At 46.3% G+C, this 21,654-nt stretch overlaps 1 protein-coding gene and 1 long non-coding RNA gene across 3 annotated transcripts in view; both read right to left on the reverse strand.

The window, feature by feature from the left end:
- Nucleotides 1-13,862, reverse strand: part of slc39a10 (solute carrier family 39 member 10) — a 48,532-nt gene extending 34,670 nt beyond the window's left edge. The window contains exon 1 of the mRNA XM_049727629.2: nt 13,842-13,862. The gene's annotated coding sequence lies outside the window, so the exon portion shown is untranslated. The remainder of the gene's footprint in view (nt 1-13,841) is intronic.
- Nucleotides 13,863-17,813: 3,951 nt separating this feature from the next.
- Nucleotides 17,814-21,654, reverse strand: part of LOC125973491 (uncharacterized) — a 72,949-nt gene continuing 69,108 nt past the window's right edge. For both annotated transcript variants that reach the window (XR_007483169.1, XR_007483170.1), the window contains exon 4: nt 17,814-18,269. This is a non-coding gene — a long non-coding RNA (uncharacterized lncRNA). The remainder of the gene's footprint in view (nt 18,270-21,654) is intronic.

Genomic DNA, 21,654 nt, shown 5'->3' on the forward strand with positions numbered 1-21,654 from the left:
GTTTGGAGAGGCCGCGGAGCAAATTGACTTTGTGTTAAGGTCAAGTGCACCGAGCAAAGAAAAGCGAATTGTGATCCAAATAATATTCTGATGAGAAGGACGGACGGGGCAAATGGAGGAAAGCTTTTTTTTTTTTTTTTTTTAATATAAGTGATCATGTCAAGTGAGGCACACATCAAGGTGAACAACTGAGAGCGTGTTGTCTGTCTGAAGAGTTTTCGTTCACCTTCTCTGCAGCAGCCACTTGAGCATTTCCCTTCATGGTGCTGTGGAAGAAATATTTTGCACAAGTAGGGTACTTGAATAAAAACAATGAAAAATAACTTGCCCTCATCTAGCCCTTTTGTTAAAATGTCAAATATTGGCTTTAACGCTGGTGCGTGACTGACGCACGGTGGACTCTCTGCATTTACCGTTTCATTTTGTGATGAAACGCACGCCGGCTTGGCTGAGCGTGTCCTAGTTTTTGGGCGGTGGAACGTTTTCATAGCCTGGCAACGTGCCTCTCACTTCTCTTTTTTAAATGAAAGGAAAGCCGAGTTCCATTACCACCTGCTGCTCACGTAATGCAGACACGTCAACAGCTGACACCTCAATCACGTCGGCCATCTCCCTGGCAAAATTGCCCCGTCCAAGAAAAAAAGAAAAAAAGCCAATGTGGCTCGCCGATGGATTGCTCGACTGTGTTACGCCGCGAGACAGATTAGAAGATGGCCTGTATGCCTCCCAAGTGGAGGTGACAAGTCGTCAGCTTTGAAAGAAAAGGAAAAAATGGGGTCGCCGGACTTGTAAACAAACGTGGCTGCTCCTATTTTAGCTTTGGCCCGATTTAAATGGGACACCTCCAGATTCCTGGATCTTTTATTTATTATTATCTATTATATTACTTCTATTCATTTTTAGATTAACATTATTACAATTATATATTTTTATTGTTGTATATTTATTTATATATATCTTTTTGTGGTAATACTAAACATGAGGAAAAACAAAGAGGGGAAAAAAAGAAAAGAATCTTTGACGACTAAGACAGGAAGAACGTGGAGGCCAGCCAATCATCATGGAAATGAAGCTCTGCTATTAGACGTTCCTTTTGGAAACGAACTCGACACTTGTTAATAATTTATTAACACTAATGCACTGCTGATAAATGGTACAATGACTAATTCATATTATTGTAATATTAGCTGCAAACGTATAATTTGGGGAGTGTTCTATTTTAAGTGCAGACCGCTTTCAAATGGAGAGGGCATAAAACATGTTCATAGGAAAGTTTGCTATCCATTTTGTTTTTCAGCCCCGACACCAACTTTCCGTGTTCCCCCCCCCCAATCTACATCGATGCGCTTCATTTCAGGATCAAATATAGACTCGCGGAGAGTAATTTGTATTATTTTCCGACACATGAGTTCCAATTACCGTCTCTCTCGCCTTAAGCTCTCATGGAGACTAATGAGACAACACAGGCAAGTGATTCAAAAGCCTCCGAAATGAGCGGCGGATATTGAGATTCAAAAGTCATCCAGAGCAACAAAGCAAACTCGTATTACTTTCCAAAATGTCATTTGCCCAAAACAGACTTCACAATCGTCCAATGAAATTTGTCGCCTGGAATCGCCACAATGAAATCTACGGCCGAGTTCTCTTGGAGGGAACCTTCCGATCCATCCGAGGCCAGTCTGCAGGTGGTCCTTCCCGTTTGCTCGCCTTTCCAGATGTTGGCGCCCGCCACAGTGGTCAGTCTGCGCTGATGGATGAGCTGCAAACGTTCATTGCTTCAGCGCGGCTGACAGCAAGTGGCAGGAAAACACGCCAGTTATTAATAGCGTTCATTAAGACAGCGTGCCCACGGAATAGAAGCCTCATTAATGTCATTACTAACTCCAATGTTTTCCTGCTGCTTGGGGGCAAATGAATGGGGGGAAAAAAAAGGCCATCAACTACCTGTACAACACAACGCTTGATGCTGCTTGTCTTCTTGTCATTTGGTTTGAGGGGCTCACTTTACAACAAAGGTAATATTTGTTTGCTCGTCTGAATCGTCATCCTGGTTAAAATACCATTTAAGCCGCTCATATTATTTAGAACGCGTGAATTTAGTAGGCGGGCCTGCTATTGTTTCATTGACTGAAGTGTTTTTGAAGCTTTCGCAAACTCTTTCCCGATGTGCTCTTCCAACTAAACGGACTCTGGCACTGAACAAAAAAGGTCCTGCCCGAAAAGATGCGGGAAGACTACCTCGGAAGCAGCCAACCAAAAGAAATCCAGTCCGCGTGTAAGGGTTAGGATCACACGTGACATCCAAAAGGGCGTTTTCAGAAAACAGCTGGGAGCTACGTTCCACGAGGGATGAGGAGGCCGTCTTAGATACACCTGACAAATTGCAGCCTTTGGCCCGTCCATAGTTGAAGCGGCACTTCTGCTTAATTGGGGCCCGCCCGGAACCGGCTCAGCTCAGAGCCTCCGGCCGGCTGGCCGGCCGTCTTCTCGCTGGAAGCCAGCTGCGGGGGCAAGATCATCATTCACGCATTAAGGAGCGCGACAGGGACGTGATGCGTGTCGACAAGGCAGAAAACACACGCTAGCCACGTGAGGAGATGCCGTCGAGTGAAACAAAAACAACTTGACAACCTGGAGATATTTATAACCCAGGATATGATGTCAAGGTCTGGCGGCCTCCGTGGCCTCTGCGTTCTAATTAAGATCACGCTTGTCGTTTGGGATCAGCTTCTTTTTGTCTCAGGGTGACGGATTGTCACGCTCGGACGCAGCTGACGAGGAGATCGAGCGTTCCATAAAGCATGAGGAGAAGCTTCCGTGACAAGGAGCCGAATCGCGACACTGCAAAGGACTTCAAAGCGGTCTCGTATCGGCCAAGTCCGCCACCGACAAAATCTAGTGGAAGGCATCTGTGTGAAATTCAAGCGTGAAAAAATGGGACTTGAAATCAAGGGAACAAGCAAAGATGTGTGCCCATTTTGGGCAAGGGAAGGAGAAAAAAAGAAAGACTTTTAATAGCCGCTCCCTTCGGGACGCTGTGACAAGCTGTCAAAAATAACTTTCTTGATAGCTGACGATGGCTTAAAAGTTGCAAAAGTTTACCGGGAGAAAGATTTTCAAGGCAAATAAGAGTGCGACGGGTCTTTCTTCTTCTTTGAAGTTTTCCTGTTGAACAAAGAAGCACGCGCCCAGCCCTTCCTCCACCGCCGCCGCTCTTTAGCCTTCCTTTGTATGTACGGAACATGCCGACCCGTTTGGGTCCAGATGAATGGCTGCTGGAGTGCAAAGGAAGTTTTTACAGCGGAGCCATACGAGCGCCTCCCTCCCGCAGAGAGCGCCGTCACGGATGCTTGCTTCGACAGCGGGTGAGCCAAATCCTCAAATAAAACGTGGCAAATGTCATGTTCAGGACAGGAGGTTAAAAAAAAAAAAAAAACAGATGCGGTTCAATCTGTCACTCTCGGCGGCTTTTCAGGAACATCTGCATTGCTTCATTTCTTCATTAACCAATGACAATATTTATTTATGGAGGATTGGATTTTTTTTTTTTTAAACTGGACAGATGGGCCAGGTCATTTCTCGACGAAAGAAAAAAATATATACATTTAAAAAATGTTGATATAATTATGGTAATTGAATCGATTTATTTTACAAATTAATTTGAACGATTTATACAAAACAAATTATTTCCAATGACTAAAGAACTACATTTCACTGAGAAGAAATGACTGAATAGATGCAAGAAATATTACAGGATAGTGTCAAGGATTCTGATGGAAACGCAGCTCACCAGCTTGAGGGCCAACCTTGTCTAACGAGCATCCTAAAAATCACCGAGGCGCTCGCTCGCATCTGATTGGCCGTCGTGCAGCTCGACTTTCAGAGGGAGCAAAGCATCTCTGAGGGCTGAGAAAAGGCCCAACTTGCCAGGTCGCCACTTATTTACCTCGTCACCGCTTCATTATGACTTCCACAGTGCCTCGGAAATGAGAGCGCGGGACGAGGGCGAGACGCTGGCAGGGGGGCGAGACCGGCGCGAGCGGAATAACAAACAGCCTCCCGCCAGAGACAAAGTCAAATGTGAAGGACGCCGTGAATTACAGCTGAGATAAAGACAAGTGGGAGCCACTCTGCAATTGTACAAATGTCGCCCGTCGTCTGTCAGCCGCACGATCAACGAGTAAAAGCCACGTCACGTGCTGATGCTTGACAAATGGCCGCCAAGACCAATCTCGTCAGATTCCCCGCAAAGCGATCGAGCGCTCTTATCGTGTTCGTTTTCGGGGTTGCCGCGGGCTAACAATACCACGTGCGGGGTCTCGCCCTTTTTGTTTTGCCGCAAATAGACGAGCCCACCGTACGACGCTGCAGGCTTGACCCACAAACAACAGGTTGGATTCTTTTTTTTAAGGCTAACTAGGACGTGCTACCAGCGAGCAATCAAGGCCACCAGATGCTGACCTTTTGCAGGATTTTACAGTCAAATGCAGCTCGACAAATGTTGCAGCCGGCGGGAACGACGCCGACATTCCAACCTCTGGAGGAAACGGGACGTGGCAAAATAGAAATGCAAAACGTTTGATTCGCACGCCTCTCGTCAGTCGCCCGAGCCGGAAATACGTATACAGGGAGTCGGCCATTTTGATTGTAAGGGGACATTTGAGGGACACTTTTAGCCAGGTGTCTGACTGCAAAGTACTAAATGTTGCACAATTGTTTTGTTATCAAATAGGGAAAAAAATTTACTCAAGTGTTTCAACTTTGTTTTGTGTTTGAACTACTTGATCTACTTAAAAAAAAGAAATTCGTGGCCATTACTTTGTGCTGAGTGACAGCCTTGGCTAATATGATGCTTATTAGCTGATGAGTGACAGTAAAGGTGTCATTTTCACTCAACTGAGGCTGATTGATGCTCGTGCTCGGACGCCGTGTGTTTAAATGAGGCATCACACACACACAAGCTTGCACACGCACGCGCACACACGCACACACATTTTCAAATCCATCCAGCCAGCAGCAATGTGCGAAGAGACGGATGCGCATCGTGCGGAAGAATTACAACAAAACTATCCAAACCCTAACTTTGCTTGTAAACATCTATCAAGTCTATAAATAAACGAGACAATAAAAATTCTCATTGCAAAGTAAAAGCTTCACTTCAGCACTTTAACTATTAGCTTCTTTAATGGACATTATTACAACACTTGATTACAAAAGCTAATTGGCGCTTTGAAAGCCTCGCGGGTGCATCAAGAGGAAGAATGCCATTAAAGCCGGGTTCACCTTAATTGTCACTTTCAACGTGTAGGGCGAGCTTCCAAAAAAAAAAAGAAAAAAAAGAGCTTTCTTGGTCACTCGAAGAACGTATCCCATCCCGTAAATGTCAAACACGGGAAAACAAAGTAAGCGGAGGTATAAAATGAAAGAAATGATTTATCATTACTTTTTTTTTATTAGCAAGGCTGCAAGATTCCACCCTTGGAGTCGATCAGGCTCGGCCGCCACTCAAACACAATTGGTTTCCTGCTGTCTGTCTGTCTTAAGGTCATCGCAGACGGCGGAGCATTCATCAAACAATCGCACATAATTATCATCATCCTGATCTAATGAGATGAAAACAAATCTGCAGCGGCCTCGGATGAAAGCGCTCGTCTCGCCGTGTGGGCAAATCAAATGCATTGTTACTGCAAACGCGGCCAGATGTTGTTCATGGCACTTTTCCATCACCAACTTTCCGCCTTTCGGTACCGCCGAGACGACCCCTGACCTCATCTTTTGCTTCTTTTCAAAGGTAAGGTCGAGGGGGGAATATGATTGGATCACTCTCACGACCCCGCAGAAACGTTTGCATCCGATAAGAAACGCAATCTCCAAAGCTCGGGATTGGATCCAATGACGAGAGTCGGCCAGACGGTCCCGATAAGCGCTCGGACAAATTGCGCACGACGCAGCGTGTTATTAGCTCGGTAACGGCCGAGAACCTCATCGACGCCATCGCGTTTGTTTCCGCCGGGCCAGATAAGCCGAGCCCTCGGTGAATCCCCCGCCCCGCGCCGCGTCGTCGGCTCCAAATCCTCCTTTACGCTTTTACGCTTTCCCGTCGCGGCGCCGAAATTGAATTATGTGCGGGAGATACGCTCGGGGTGACTTTAAGAAGCCGGACACCGTCGGACTTGTCAGGAACGACTTTGGAAAAACTTCAAGACTCATTGCAGGAATGGGCCGAGCTGGCTTTTCTCATCCGCAACCAGCCAGATAATATAAAATGTCGCTCCGTGATAGGGAAGCGACGGCGTGCCGTCCATTCTGGCAGCCATTCCGCTCGTTGCCCTTTGCAAGAGTCTCAATCGTGATCATGAATTCAGAGTTCACAGCCATTTGTCATCACCTCTCGCCATGGCTGATTAATTGTGTTATTAGAGCTTTTTGTCTTAAGGCCTCCAAATGGACTTTGAGTGGCAGCTATATGTGTAAGGAGGAAGGAAAAGTGTCCATAAAAAGCGCAGAGTGGCTTTTTACAGCGCATTTTCACACAGTGGAGATAGAAATGGAGTACCACCTTGTTGTCATGGCTCAGCCGCTGAGTGCGCTCGCAGGCGTCCTCAGCGATTCATCGAAGGGGGGAGGGGCGGGGGGGGCATGCTCCTTGGCACTTTTGCCTCAGCTAACCCTCCGGAGATTGTAGATACAATATATGACATCATACACATATATAGGGGGGAAGTAAAATGGGCACATATACAGAAAGTGCATCAATCAATAATCAGCCTCATCCTTCCTTAATGCTCCTCTGACACGCAACCTTTTTTTTCCCCCCTTTCGAATGAAAGATTCCTTGCGCTTTTAACGGCTGGATCTGCGAATGGTCCTTTTTTAAAATTCAAGAGCTTGCTGACACACTTCATGATATTCTTTGAGTGACAAGGGCAGGGCCGATTGTTAATGCGGAGCGACCTTTGGGCACGCAGCTCCTTCTCACGTCGGCAAAAATAACCAGCGGCCGCCGAGGCGTGCTCACTTATTGATGGCGGGAACGGGACCTCCCTTTGTCGTCGTGTCTTTAACGGCTGCAAAGGTGAGTTTGGGGAGACGTCTCAAAGCGACGCCACGCCATCGGACGGGATGGCTTATTATCCGGTCGGCGGCTGCTTTTTGAATGGGGGCGAGCCTGTCAGATTCTGCCCCCTTCCCTTCCGTGGTCAAAACGTCCAACGATTGGCCAGCCCAAAGGGAAGATCAACAGAAGCCACCTGGGAATGGATCCTCATGTCATTTCAGCTTCACGTTTGCGATGGATCCTCTCTGCCCGCCCGCTGAGTAACGAGGTTCGGGTAAGAGGCCCCTGACGAGTAATTATTTTCATTTTGGTGACAGCGTGGGGTTGCTCTGTATTTGCCTCGGCCCATTGTGACAGCTCGCTATCTTCCAGCGACGGTAATGGGCGTCGGGTTCTCATTATATGCGCCGGCGGCGGCGGCAAGGCAGCCTGGAAATAACGGGAACATTTCACGACCCACCCGCCATGCTGAAGAAATACCAAATAAAACAAGCTCAACACCGGTCAGGAAAAGTTTACTCGATGCGCTGCCGAGCCGAATCAGATGATCGAGTGCAAGTGTGGACCTTGGCGACAACAGTATCACTTCATCATCAATATTATATTATATTATATTATATTATATTATAATGGAAATCATTATTATGTTGCCTATTTCTGAAAGCCACAAACCAGCTCAGTGGCCTAGTAGTAGAGTGTCCGCCCTGAGACTGGAAGGTTGTGGGTTCAAACCCCGGCCGGGTCATACCAAAGACTATAAAAATGGGACCCATTGCCTCCCTGCTTGGCACTCAGCATTAAGGGTTGGAATTGGGGGGTTAGATCACCAAAATGATTCCCGAGCGCGGCACCGCTGCTGCTCACTGCTCCCCTCTCCCCCAGGGGATGGATTAAAATCACATGGGGATGGGTTAAATGCAGAGGACAAATTTCACCACACCCAGATGTGTGTGTGACGATGATCATTGGGACTTTAACTTTAACTTTAACTTTATTAGGGGGAAAAATGAATAATAAACGAACGGAAACATCCGCATCAGTCAATGTGTTGATTGCCTCAAAACCAAACTAAGGAGGAGTAATTACTCGGTGATGTTATGCTTGTTGGCGTCGCACTCTCCATTCTGTTTGTGGCTATGCTTTTACAAGAAATAATAAGACATGATTAATTGCAAATCATTTTGCAAATTTCCGAGCTGCGGCGACGCTGAGACCACGGCTCCACTTCTTTCATGATGCTCGTGATGATTGTGTCTTTTTGTCTCCCTGAATTCCGGCTGCATAAAAATTCAGCCAGCTCTTTCTTTGCATTGCAGCCTTTCTTCTTCTTGTTCCTGTTCTTGTTCTCGTGCTGCTTTCCCAACGTTTGGAGGGAAACTAGCTGGCACGCCGCCAGTTAGTAGCTAATGGGCCCTGGACAATACTCGCTGTCCTCGTGGTAGCTAAGGTAGCATGTTAAAAAAAAAAAAAAAAAAAAAAAATCCCATTATGCCCATGCTAATTCTGCCCCGACACTTTTCATGGGCGTCATTATCAGCGGTATGTCGTGAGGGAACGGAGAAGCTCTTTCATGCAAGTGGAGCATTTGCTTTTCCTTCTTAATGGCGTTGGAGTGCTCTCTCTCTCTCTCTAGGCTTGACATCTCATTTGCACCACACGGCGTGAATATCACCTGGTGACGGTGGCCTACAATAGCTTCAAAAAAGGGCGGGCAACACGTCATCCAGGACGATATCATTTATCCTTTAGAGGCATTAAGCGCAACAATTTTTCATCTGTGATTTCTCCAGTACTCATAAAACAGAACGTGCGTTATCATGCTCGCGTACGCTAAATGGCGCAAATAATCCGTTACCTGCTTGTAAAAAAAAAAAAAGCTTCAATTTTTTGACTTGAGGAGCACTTCGTTGAACCGATACGCATCCGTGACTCGCTGCTTTCTCATTTGTTACGGCTTGAATTGCAGCTGTGCATCTCATCAATTATACAACGGCGGCAAATGTCACAATAATGTCTTGTCTGGCTGCCGGAACAAGACTTTGTCATTATTTTTCGGAGAGGCGTGCTTGCGCTGCCACACATTAGTCAAGAAGGATCTGGTATAAATGTCGTCCTCTCTTTTTTTGACATCACACAAACAGGTGCACGAGAATGCATACATCAGTCCTGTTAAGTCTTGCAGTCCTTCTCAAATAGCGGGGCGGGGCGGCCCCCCCCCCCTGGGGGGGACGCGTGTGACCTCCAGGTACATGTTCATTAAGATGCCATATTTTTCCTCCTCCTGCGGGCGGGGCAAGCCGTGACACACGCAATCGAGCCTTTCCCCGGCCGCATTAAGGAAAGCATCATATGATGGAGGAGACAGAAAAGCCTTCAAAGCTTTGATGGCACTCACAGGAGCTTCAAAGAGCAACATATGCACGGCCTGCTTATGGAAAGAAACGTTGTGAGCAGGAGATAATGAACTCACTGTGGCTTGATCTTTCCACAAGCCCTTTAAGTCCCGTCAGAGTTCCCCGCTCTGCTTCAAATTAACGTCTTCTCACAATATTGCTTTTATTTCATCACCTTTCAAGGAAGAACAAGAAAGAACGGCTCCCCCGTTGCGCCATGTCTGGCCGGTTGAACGATGGCAGGCGGCAGGTGCGGCTTGCCGGAACCCAAGCCGAGATGCCCGAGCGTTATTGCAGCCGGCGGCCGGACGGACGGGATACATATTTACTGTAATTTACGAGCAGCCATAACTTCCCCATAAAAGTTTAGTAGTGTCAGTTGTGCGTGGCCCCGCAAACGGCTTCTGCATTATTCTGCAGAGACACGAAGAGACTGTAATTATTTGTTTGGGACGACTCACACTGGCTGCTAATCTGTTAAACGCCTCCTTAAAGTTACGCAAATGCCTAGCACAATACTCGCTAAATTACCTACAGACCATATATTATACATATATACAAATATAATGACGTATGAAATCTATCTTATCAATGCTCGTCTTCCTTCCTCCTTCATTATCTCAGTGAGTCTTGTTGCCCTTGAAATAATTGACATGAGTGAGCATTACTTAATTGGATGGCGGCGCACCCAAAGCACCTGTTCATTTGCGGCACAGCACGGCACGGCATTAAAAGCCCATCCCAACATCAAACGAGGACGCTTGAATCGCCGAGGTATTTAAACGGAGGCCGTCTGCGCAAAAGGCAACTGGGCCGATGACGCAGAAAAGTCATTACTGCCTTGCATGCACAAATTCAAACGCGATTGGCAGGGCAACCCCGGGCTCCGTTTAGATTACACGCAACTCCGTCCTGGGAAATCTCCAAAGCAATATCCTCTTCCAATTTGACATTTGGCAACGTTGCGCGAGTGTGACCACTTCCCCGATAAGCTTGCCACGCTGATAATTATAAAACAAGATGCTGTAGAAGAATTGAAAAAGCCCGACATGACTTTTCAAATTACAAGAAGACATTGAAGAAGCGCCGCGTGACGGATGATGGAAGCGAGCGAGAACGTAATTATAACGCCGCCGTTCTGTTCTTTTGACTTTTCTACTGGCATGTATAATAATGACATTTGAGGTCAGGCATTGTTGGCCGCATACATTTTACAAATTCGGATTTTCCAAATTCGCCCAAAGGGGCCAACATGGCCGAGCTCCTGTTCAGTGTCAGGCACTTAGGGTTTGACGAGCGTCCGTACTGTTTTTTCCCCAACTTTTTTTTCCAAAGTACAATCACTGTTAATCACAATTTTGTGTGCTCCTTTTCCACAGCCGCCTCCTCCTCCCCTGCCGTTCCTTAGCGTTGGTTCACTTTCTAGTGACAGTCTTTCATGGTTTAATTCCGCCGGGGAAAAGGTAAAGCATCAAAGCACAGCATGGCGAGAGCTTTGTTTCTCTGTCTTCTCATTCTTTGCCGTATAATCATCTGCAGTGACAGCGCTGATGAGTTCTTATTTTTATTCACTCATTTCTTTGACAGTCAGCTATGCAAATGAAGACGCCTCCCATTGGCGCCTCAATCGCGACCATAAAGGAGGAATAATTGAAGAAAATAGAAAATCGGAAGCAGCTATGCTAGCTCCATGAGCAAAATGGTTTGTTACAAAATGCAGCTGAGTTCCTCTGTATCAAAACGCTTTCAATTTGTAGTCCATGCACAATTTGTCTGTTAGCAACCGCTTTGTATAGCCGTTAGGTGTAAATTCCACATTGGACGTAATCAAATGCAACTTTGACGGCGAGAGAAACATGGGCCAGCAAAAGCCACGCGGAAAAATAAACGGCGGCAGAGATGGAAGCAAAAGAGTGCCTTTTCCATCAGAGTCAACCTTGCCGAGCAATTTGGGCCTCCATTTCGGAGGCCTAATGGGAGATGGACAGTGATGGACAGCGCGTGTGGCTTACTTATTAATCTGCTGCAGGCAATTGGAGAACCTCTATCGACCCGCAGTAAATTAAATAAGGCTTTTCCCGAAACGGCATTATTCTCCCTCAACTCGCCCTCCCCTCGTCTGCCGTGCTCTTTGGGATTAGAGCAAAAAAAATAATATAAGTCGCCGCGAAATGACGAGCATACGCAAACTAAGAGTGTAGGCGAGGACTGATGAAGCATCAATCAAGGACAAAAGCGCGATTGGCTTTTCCACAATACTAAGCAGCCGATGTTGCGTACCTAGCGAGCCATTAAAGATGGTTCCGATTAATTAAAAAAGGCAAAAGCGCGCGTATTACAAATGGCCCACGTTGATCTATGACGGCACTCTCTGCTGATTTAGAACTTTTCCGCTCGGTCATCGGTGATCGGCCATCTGAAATGGTTTTGCAAAATTTGAATGAAGATGTCATGTGGCCAAAGAAAAAGCTTCACTTACAAAATGCGTACTGGCAAAAGCTGGGGCGGAAACCACCAGATGCTAAAAGCAAGACCGACCTCTGACCCCCGCCCCCTCTCTCCACCTGCTCCCTTAGCTACCGTCATTAACACCACTAACAAAGTCCTTTGGGTGTGAGCTCAACCTCTCGCTTGGTGGATCCATTACCTCCACATTAACTATGCAAGACATGTCTGGGGAATACCCATGTTAGCTTTTGCTCTGACGACTCATACAGGGAATTTTCAGCACGTACACTTTTGGTGCATTTTTCAAACAAAGCACTTTTTTTGGACTGCCTAATAAACTCCATCCTCCGCTCAAAAGCCGTGCTGATCTCAAATCCGCAACAGCGCCATCTATGGGCGTCTTTTAGTGGGTTACAAGCCTGAATTTCACAAACATGCTCCATCCAAGAAAAAAAAATATGGTTCATATCTGCAGCCCGGCTAATACGGGGCCACGATCGCTCCATTAAAATCCGGCCCAGCGTTTGAGATGTTACGCAATGAAAGAGGAGATGCTGACGTAATGCAATCAAGGCATTAGCGGACCATTAGGGGGGCATTTCCTGGCTTGGGAGGGAGGGAGGGAGGGAGGGAGGGAGGGAGGGATGCGCGCAGCCCTGCTTAGCCTAACACGCAGCCACGCGCTTAACCTTTATTTATGGCATCAAGATGTCAAAGCACTTAGAGCGCTCGCTCGCTCGCTCGCTGGGCCTGGAAGCAGCTGGCCAATCGCAGCCCTCCGGGGCCAGCTCCATTTTAGGGCTGGCTTGCTCCTGAGCCCCCTAATGCAACCTCACACCCTCGTAGCCATGGAATTAGCAAATCGGAATATCCACTCGCTCGGTTTGGGCTCTCGTTGCGAAGGACTAAGATAAGCCGTTTTCTAACAAGGCTGGAACAAAATGCCAAAGGCCAGATGCACTAAACCTTTGATAAATAAGACAAAAAAGTATTTTGTTCTGTTGTTCTCTCGCAGCGCAAGTTCTTACAGACAGCTGAGAATGCAACGGTGAAGCTCGAGCAAGGTAGGAAGGTTCTTCTCCGGTTAATCCAGGTCTGAACTGAACTGAACATCTCGACTCACAAGGAAGGTAAAGGATTTGGTGAAGTGCCTTGCTTCCAAATATTAAGTACGTCTGCTAAAACGCTTGGTGTGCAAAATGCCCGCCCGTGGCGGCCAACAAAACAATCAGCGGGAGCCCGCTCGCTCCATATTGCGCCTTTGTTGTCCTAATAGCCATTCCAAACGCCACAGGTGACCTTCGGGGTGAAGTTTTTCAGGCCTTGACATTTTGGGAAATGTTAAAGATTTGACATTCAAAATCACACTTGTGTGCCCCCCCACCTTCCCTTGGAGTCATTAGTGAAAACATGACCAAAAGGCAACACAGAAGGTTTTGCACTTTCATTCATTCTCCAATGAACAAATCAGAGCTGGTTTTATGATTTATTTTATAATCTATTTTTTATTTACATTATGATTGATATGATTTTTTTAAATGTATCATTATTTCTATTCAGCCAACTAATTCCTCCCAATGTGTAAAAATGCAATGCCACTTGTCAGCCTTTGCCCTCCAGTAGCTATTAAAGGCTGGAACTTCCATTTGTTGTGCAGTGTCATAACCATCAGGCGGGCATTTGTGATTGCAAACAAATATTTTGGTTGCCAAGAGGGCTTGTCCACCTATCAAGCGTGAAATTAAACAACCAGGGAAATATGTCAGGATTGGATTTCTGATCATGTGTCATCAAACAGCACTTTTAGGCAAGTTACGTGGGAACCATGACAGGCTTAAGGACTGGAAGCAAGGCGGCTTTGCACTCACAAAATCATTTCAGTTCAAAAGAACAAAAAGGTACACTCAGTACATGAATGAATCAAAAGTCAGGAAGTGACTCACCAGAAGTCTTGAAAGGACCAAAACAAGCGTGGCGTGCATGGCGACAAACAGATCCATGACAGCAAGCCAACAAATATAAACACAAGCCAAGTGAGGACACAACGAGGAACACCTGGATGAGACATGAGGGGGCGGGGCAGGCGATGGCCCGACCGATTGGACGAGGCACGGCACATGGCGAGCACAACAGGTGGACCCTACAGGTGGAGCTTGAAAAAAAAACAAAAAGAAAACAAGAGCGGAGTTCCATCTCACATTTGGCCTCTTATGCTGACACGTCGTTTTTGTGGCCTTCATTGCCGGTGAAGATGTTCCGTGTGTGGGCAGTTACGGTAAGCGGACTTGGGCCCCCGGCGAGAGTCGCTTCCGTCGCCACTTGAATGCAAATCAAGTCAAGTTGAATACCAAGCCACACCTGACACAAGTCGAGGATGCTTGACCCTTGATGGTTGCCGCCGCCGCCGCTAATTAGTGACAATTTGGCTCCGCTTTCCTCATTGCTAAAAATGCCGTCGAGCGCAGGCGGCAGCTCAGGAAGGGCGAGACGGAAACTAAATTCATTTATTTTTACGACCAAAGATGTAATTAAATCGCAGATCGTGCCGAAAAAAGAAGGCCGCGCCGCGTCAAACGCTCGTCGCAATTAAAACACTAAAAAGAAAAAAACCCAAACGGTAGTCTGGGGACTTTTGAAAGAAGCTTCCACTAAACAAACACAATGAATCCAAATTCTTGTTCCGCCACTTTTGTCAAAACTCCGGCAAATGAAACATTCTGGCGAAGGCCACGTAACAAACAAAACGCAGAGTCAGCAAGTTGATTTTCAAACAAACAGCCTTTCAAAAATTCCCGCAGTTTTTCAAGAAACGCCAGCCAACTGCTCAAGTCAGCAAGGTGACAAACGGCAATTGGGCAAAGCCGTGAGACTTTTCGTGCACGTGTGGGTGGCTCCTAAGTACGGTCGCGTGACATCGACTTTCCTTTTTCTCTCAAGCGAATGCTGGAACCGTTTTGCCGCCTTCCTAAATGGGTTTGGCTGGCTGCGCCGTGCGGCACAATCTTGTGACTCGTGTTAACGCGAGAGGCAAAAAGTGTAGCGGAACGTGCAGCATATTTCAGTCGGCGACGGAATGTGTGCAAACAAAATCGCCTGCGCCCCCGCATGTATGGAAATGAACACACATCATCTAAAAGCGTCTTTTGAAGTGGCATTAAAACAGCAAGCGGGGCTTTCTTCTTCTTCTTCTTCAGATGATGTTACGTGTCGATTGCTTTGCTTTTATTTGCCCATGGCACGGCCTCCGGCGAGCAACGGCTTATCTGGCTTGCCGAAAAGCTTCAAGTGCAACGAAGAGGCCGCTTTTGGCGCCGCTTGACTGAGCCGTCAAAACGGAAGACGCGAGTCGTGCTCTCGTCGCCGACGTGGACATTTGAAAGTAAGATACGGCGTACGAAGCCGAGCTCGCTTTTTATCCACCTGTCGAGTTGGGAGCTCGGGAACCCAAATGGATCCAATGTGACTGAAACGAGGCAGATTGTTCCTCCCCGTTCTTTTCACACCAAATCTGGGATGTTCTCAATTTGTGGAATGTTTACTCACAAATAAGGATCGGTTTACGAAAAAAAAACCCAACAACAGCTGGTTTAATGTCTGCTCCCACATTTTGCCGTCAATGACTGGCGAGTCTTCTTTGCTGCTGGCTGTAAAATCATTTTTGGAAATTTTTCCGCACTTTGCTGAAATCATTTGGAGACGACATGAGGTGAAAAGTACTACTTGTTAAGTAGTGTACACGCAAAGAAGGTTTTCCCTGGACGGCCATGATCCACATCTGAGCAATTTTTACCATGGCTGTGAAAGAGCCCTTAACTGAGGAGAATATGCGCCTCATTAAAAGTACATGATGCAATTCAGATCAGATGTTTGTAAGAGGCCACATTAACTCAGCCACAAGGGAGACATCCATTGTTGTGCGTGTGTGTGTGTGTGTGTGTGTCGGGCACAGACAGTAGCGCTGGCACATTAAGCGCGTCAATTGAGGGCCTCTTCATCATTGGCTTTGTGTATGATTAGCATTCTAATTTTTCAGGAGCTCCGAGAGGCAGCCCCTCCCCACCCCTCCCCTCCCCTCCCTGGCGCCGCGCATTTCAAATCAAACCATCAAAGGGCACATTTCTGTTTACATACACAAAGGCGAAAATCCAAGAGGATGGCGGCCATTTTGGATGCATTCCGTCCAGAGGAATTCTCTTTGGCCTCGACAAAACAAAGGCTCAAGTTGTGAAAGGTCCTTCTTCCCCTGCCAAGCGTGGGTGTAACATGGCGGCGTCACCATTAAAGAGGTTTTGCCATGACTCCTTCATGGCTGTCCTCAGCTTTAATTGTCCTTGGAGTCGGTGCTCTATTTGTCGTACGCTGTGATCGCACGCCATCTAAGAGCGACTCGCTGCTCGTCCATCAAAGTGAAACGCCTCCGAGTCCAAAAGAAGAAGAAGAAAGGCTGGCACCAAAGCCGAGCAATCAGTCAGCGCTCGCATTTGTTTACAACGCCACTGCCAGAACCCCCGCTATGCCCGACGCCCTCTCGCTGTCTGTCAGACACGCACACACACACACTCACACTCACACACACACGCACACACACACACGCCTCTCGCCGTCATTCAAACAGCCACTTTAACATCAGTAGCAGAACTAGCAAAGTCTCGCTTCAAATATAACTACAGATACTTGTGGAAAACAAGACTGAAGAAACACCAAGGTGCCGATTTGACTCCGATTTAGTGTGTGAAATGCACGTACGGCGAGGCGCCACACACATTCGCCCTCACTAGGCCTACGATTGACTTACTCTTTTTTATATTCTATTTATTTTTCTTGTAAATTTTATTTGACTATTTATTATATCCATTTTTGTCCCCAAACAATTCTACACACTGTCCTTTTAATTCCAGATTTTTGACATTTTGTTGATTTTGATTTTATTCTTATATTTTATTTTACTATCTTTTTGTATTGTTTTTGTCTCCCCAAAATTCTACACACTGTCTTTTAATTCCAGATAAGTGAAAACCCTCCTACTGTATTTGTACTTGACTTCCCAGCACTTTTCCAGTGGTAGCATCAAGTTAGACAAGCACACACGTACGCACGCACGCACGCACGCACGCACGCACGCACGCACGCACGCACGCACGCACGCACGCACGCACACGCGTACGCATGCACACGCACGCAGAAGGCTCCCCAGCAGTGTTCTCCAGCCAAAAGGCCACGGCGCTCTTTGTTGAACGGCCGCCATGTGAACGGCCAGCCGCCGGCAATGGACTCCTCTACTTTGCTCCGATTGCTACCCCCTCAATGCAGCTGCTTTCTTCTGTGTGGTTTTTATTTATTTTTTGCTATTAAGGAGACAGCAATGTGTGCCTGCTTCCTTTCTCACGTTACTTGCCAAGTTCTGCATCCCAAAATGTCCATGTTTGTGAGAGACAGTCAACATGTTGTTTTATTGGCTCTCCCTGCGGTGAGGCACAGCTTGCAATTCTGGCAAAGGTGCATTTGATCATATGTGCGATATTGCCACTCGATAATTGTCTCCGGGCAAAACCGCCGTTCCGTGGTGACGCCGGCGTCGATAAAGGAGGACCAATCAATGGAATTGTGAGTCTTTTCTTTGCTTTGCTTTGATTTGCTGCATGCATTGACATTCTTCCATAATGGGCCTGAATGTGAAATTAGGAAGGCAAGAAGTCTCGGGCTGCTGCCTGTTTTGTGATTTCTATTTATTATTTGGGGGGGGGGCGAGGGAAGCCTTTTAAGTCCCACGGCTGAGCCTGCCGGCGAGCTTTCAGGGGAGCCGGTGGCATTTCGAAATGTTTACCAAGACAAACAACGGCGGGATTCACCACCTTGCAATGATTTTTTGGGTCTTTTTTTTCCAAGAAGCCAACTTTACTTTGTGAGTTGCGGCGTCTTTTATTTATTGATTCTTCCACCTTCACCTTCAAGCGCTGGCCTGTGTTGTGTAAAGCAAAGCAAAGCAACGGCATGTTTGTTGTGACGGGGAACAGCTTTCTATATTCATCTGCTGCCAACCGCTTTCCAGTATTGTGGACTGATTTTGCACAGCCGGCAGAATATTGGGTTCTGTCACAATATGAGCGTCATCTTTACTGACTAGAAAAGTTAACAGCAGTTTCTGGCTAAAAAGCTGAGAAAATGAGCTTTTGATAAAAATAATCTTGTCGAGCAGTGGTCTTGTTTGTTAAACTAAAAATCTGTTGGAACAATCATTTACAAGACTCACCGCAATCCGGATCATCCAAGGCTAGGATGATATGAATTGGACTTCTTCTGACCCCTTTTCAGGACATGCCGTATGTGCTGGGGATGTTTGCAATGTTTTGTTTGCGGTTCTTGGCTTATGTCTGGAAAGAAAGCAAGCAGAAAAAAAAAATAAAAATCATGCGGTGATGCGAGATTTCTTACAATCTCATGATGATTGGAGCATGCCACATACACTCTGACCAAAACTCTTAAATCCCAGATTTTCTATCGTCCCGTGTGGGGTCCATCACAGTTCAACAATTTTTTGAAATCAGGAATAGCAGATCTGAGGTAGCGGTGCGGCACCACGGTAAACGAGATTGGAAAAAGCCCGCAGGGTGAATAGATATCCAAACCCAATTTGTGCCTTGTAAAACATTAATGGCTGATATGAAACTGTATTCCGCTTGATTTGAACGGGAGGGTTGCGGTGGCGTGGCGTTGGTGGGGGCCATCTGATAGCATAATCAGAGGTGGACAGCTTCCAGGCCTTGACAAGCAGCAAGCTGTCTACGCAGCTGGAGCTGACGTCCACCACGAGTGAAACCAGAGACGGGCGGGCGGGCGGGCGGGCGTGCACGTGAGCGTGTGCATGTGACAGTTTGGTCAGGATAAAAGAGATAAGGCCTCAAGGACGACAAGATGTGAGCGCAGAGTGTTGAGTGGCAGTTGGAGGGACGAGTCCCTTCACTTCACACCCATCAAAAGAGAAGAAAGTTCCCCCAGAGACGGCCAATAGATTTCAATATGAATGGCGTAGATCAACAAAGAAAAAAAAGAAAAAATCCATTTTATTCAAGTCCCTGTAAAGTGAAAACAGAAACATGGCCACAATAAAATAAACGAGTGACTTCTCCTCAATTAAAAGCTCAAAACTATTTGACTTAGCATTAAATAAATCTTGACATCTCTGAAAGAATAAAAAAAGAATCATCATATGATTGAAGTCCAATTTTTCAAAGAACAAAATGATAATAATCTAAAATATCTTTTCTTCCAGAATAAAAATGCGGTTACAATAAGAATAACTATAAATAATTAATAATGAATAGAATTGTTAAAATGAATTTCTTCCTTTGTCAAAATCGGACTCAAAATGATATTTTTTTTCAAAATATATTTTCTTCCAGAATAAAAAGTGCAGTATAATAAGAATATCTATAAATAATTAATAATGAATAGAATTGTTAAAATGGCTTTCTTCCCTTGTCAAAATCTGCCTCTACGTATTATCCTAATTACACAATATCTTGGAAGAAAATATTTTTGTATTCCATTTCATTCCTTAAAAAAAGTTCTTGTAGTGTTTTGAGCATAATTGGATTTTTTTTTCTTTTTTTTTTACGAAAGAGGAAGTTACAATTTTCAACCCGCTTTCCCAAAAAGCAACAAGGTAGGTTGCATTGTTCTACAGCCAAAATGTGCTGCCAGTGATGTTGGACCGGCACAAGCGGCGGTTCGTGTTAAGGCCGGCAGGGCACCGTCAACCCACTGGGCACGTCGCCCCCCCATCCCCACCTTTCCTCCCCCCTCCCTTTATATTCCATCTTCTTACATGACCTGCTCCAAGACAGATGGCAGAAAGGAAATTAGGGCGAAAGAAGTTACAAGGACGTTGCTTGTGAATTTCAGGGGCGAGTGGGGAAGAAAGCTGCTGGGGAGAAAGCAAAGGAGGGGGGGGGGGGCAGTGGAGGAGGGAAGGGAAGGGATGGGAAGGGGAGGGGAGGGGGGTGTTCCCATGGCACCCAGCAGCTGTCTGCTGTTGCAACTGTCAGACAAAAACGCTTTTTTTATTTCTCTCATATTAGTTGCACTTACACCCAAATTGAGTTCCTCTATGTGGAATTTGATAGAAGACAGCAGGTGCATTTTTTTTTGTGGGTGTTGCACATGGACAGTTTTAGGAGAGGAGCAAATTTGGATTGCATGTGTGCACCACTAACAACCAGTCGAGTCGAGTCGAGTCGCCAAGCCAAAAGAATAACCGTAAACGTACTTGTGTTCACAATTGTTGTCACCGAAAAAAAAAAAGAAGACTTCCCAGATGTGACACTTGCCTGCAGGTGTGGCTTACAGGTGTTGGCCACTCAGGGAGGCCCAAACTTTTTTTTTTTAATGAAACATCTGCTGCTCGTGCGGAATTCGACAAAAACAGCAGCACGAGACACATACTAAAACCACCGGGACTTCATTAGCAGCACTGCAAGACAAGATAGCGTGACTCCAACACACTCCTTGCTGATGTCATTACGCCACAAGCAAAACATCAAGACGTACGTTGGGATTTTTGAAAACGTCCATGCGGCCAACCTGGGCCGAGACTCGAGGTCATTTGAGTGTGCGCAGTGCAAGTTCCGATCTCCGAGGAAAGCTCGCTTGACGTGAAACAAATTGAGAATGACATCACGGAAAAAGACTCCAACTGGTGCCCTCTCGCCTCTTCTTGGCAAACTTTGCACTGCCTTTAAGTTCAGCTGGAAAATTGACATTCCGCTTGGCGAGCAAAAGGTCAGGTCACGCCGCTGCTAAGTGCCGTGTTAAAAGTCAAGAAGCAGAAATCAAAAGGCACTGCAGACTGTTTGCGAGCCCTCCCAGCGTCCTATCGTTGACCCTCGGCCGCTGGACGTCACTCACTGCTTTTACCCAGCGCAAATGATGTCCACGCTGGAAGAGCTAGCGTGTTTTTTCCTAGGGTGGGCCAAGGATATCTCAACGGAAACAAAAAACTAAGAATTCTCCAGAAAACGCTGTTGAACATTCACTCTGGACGATGGCGGAATCCGGAAAGAAATTCCTGGAAAAATCCAAAAACACCTCAGAGCATATTCCCTGAGGGACCTGTGCAATTGATCACACAACGAGCCAGCCGAGCCGCTCATCGCCAATATGTGATGGACTTTAAAAAACAGGCCGTGAAAAACTATCCCTACGCTAAGGTTGCTAACTTTGAGCGGTTTCAAAAGAACCAACTGAACGTGTGGCACGGCTTTATTTTTTAAAAGTGGCCATCTGCTGAAAGTTTCTACTTTACAAACGTCATTTGGGATGGCTGTTGAATAATTTTGAATAATTTCTGGCCTATTTACAAAGGCAAACCTTCACTTGTCTGATTTGACTTTTCTCCTGCATAATCATCAGTCGCTAATGAGTTATTTTTTGGGCTGCATTCCGAGTGACAAAAAAACAAAACAAAAAAAAAACAAGCCAGTGTTTTGCTTGTTTTATCACTTCATGATAACGCTGCATATTGAACGTAATGGTCGCTCCGGCCAAATTAAAGGCGAGCGTATTTTAAATTCCCGTCACTTTCTCCCTGATTGGTGAGGAAATCGCAGGGCGAGTCCCAAAGTGCATATTTACCTGCCGCCGTCGTGACGGGCTCTCATAAATCACCACGCTTATCTCCCAGCGGTGGCACACATTGCTTTTGTCCTTTGCACAATGATGGCTGCAGACGGTGGGATGTCTGACTGAAGGGAAGGGAAG

The sequence above is a fragment of the Syngnathus scovelli genome, chromosome 8, assembly GCF_024217435.2.
Source record: "Syngnathus scovelli strain Florida chromosome 8, RoL_Ssco_1.2, whole genome shotgun sequence".
Lineage (NCBI taxonomy): Eukaryota > Metazoa > Chordata > Actinopteri > Syngnathiformes > Syngnathidae > Syngnathus > Syngnathus scovelli.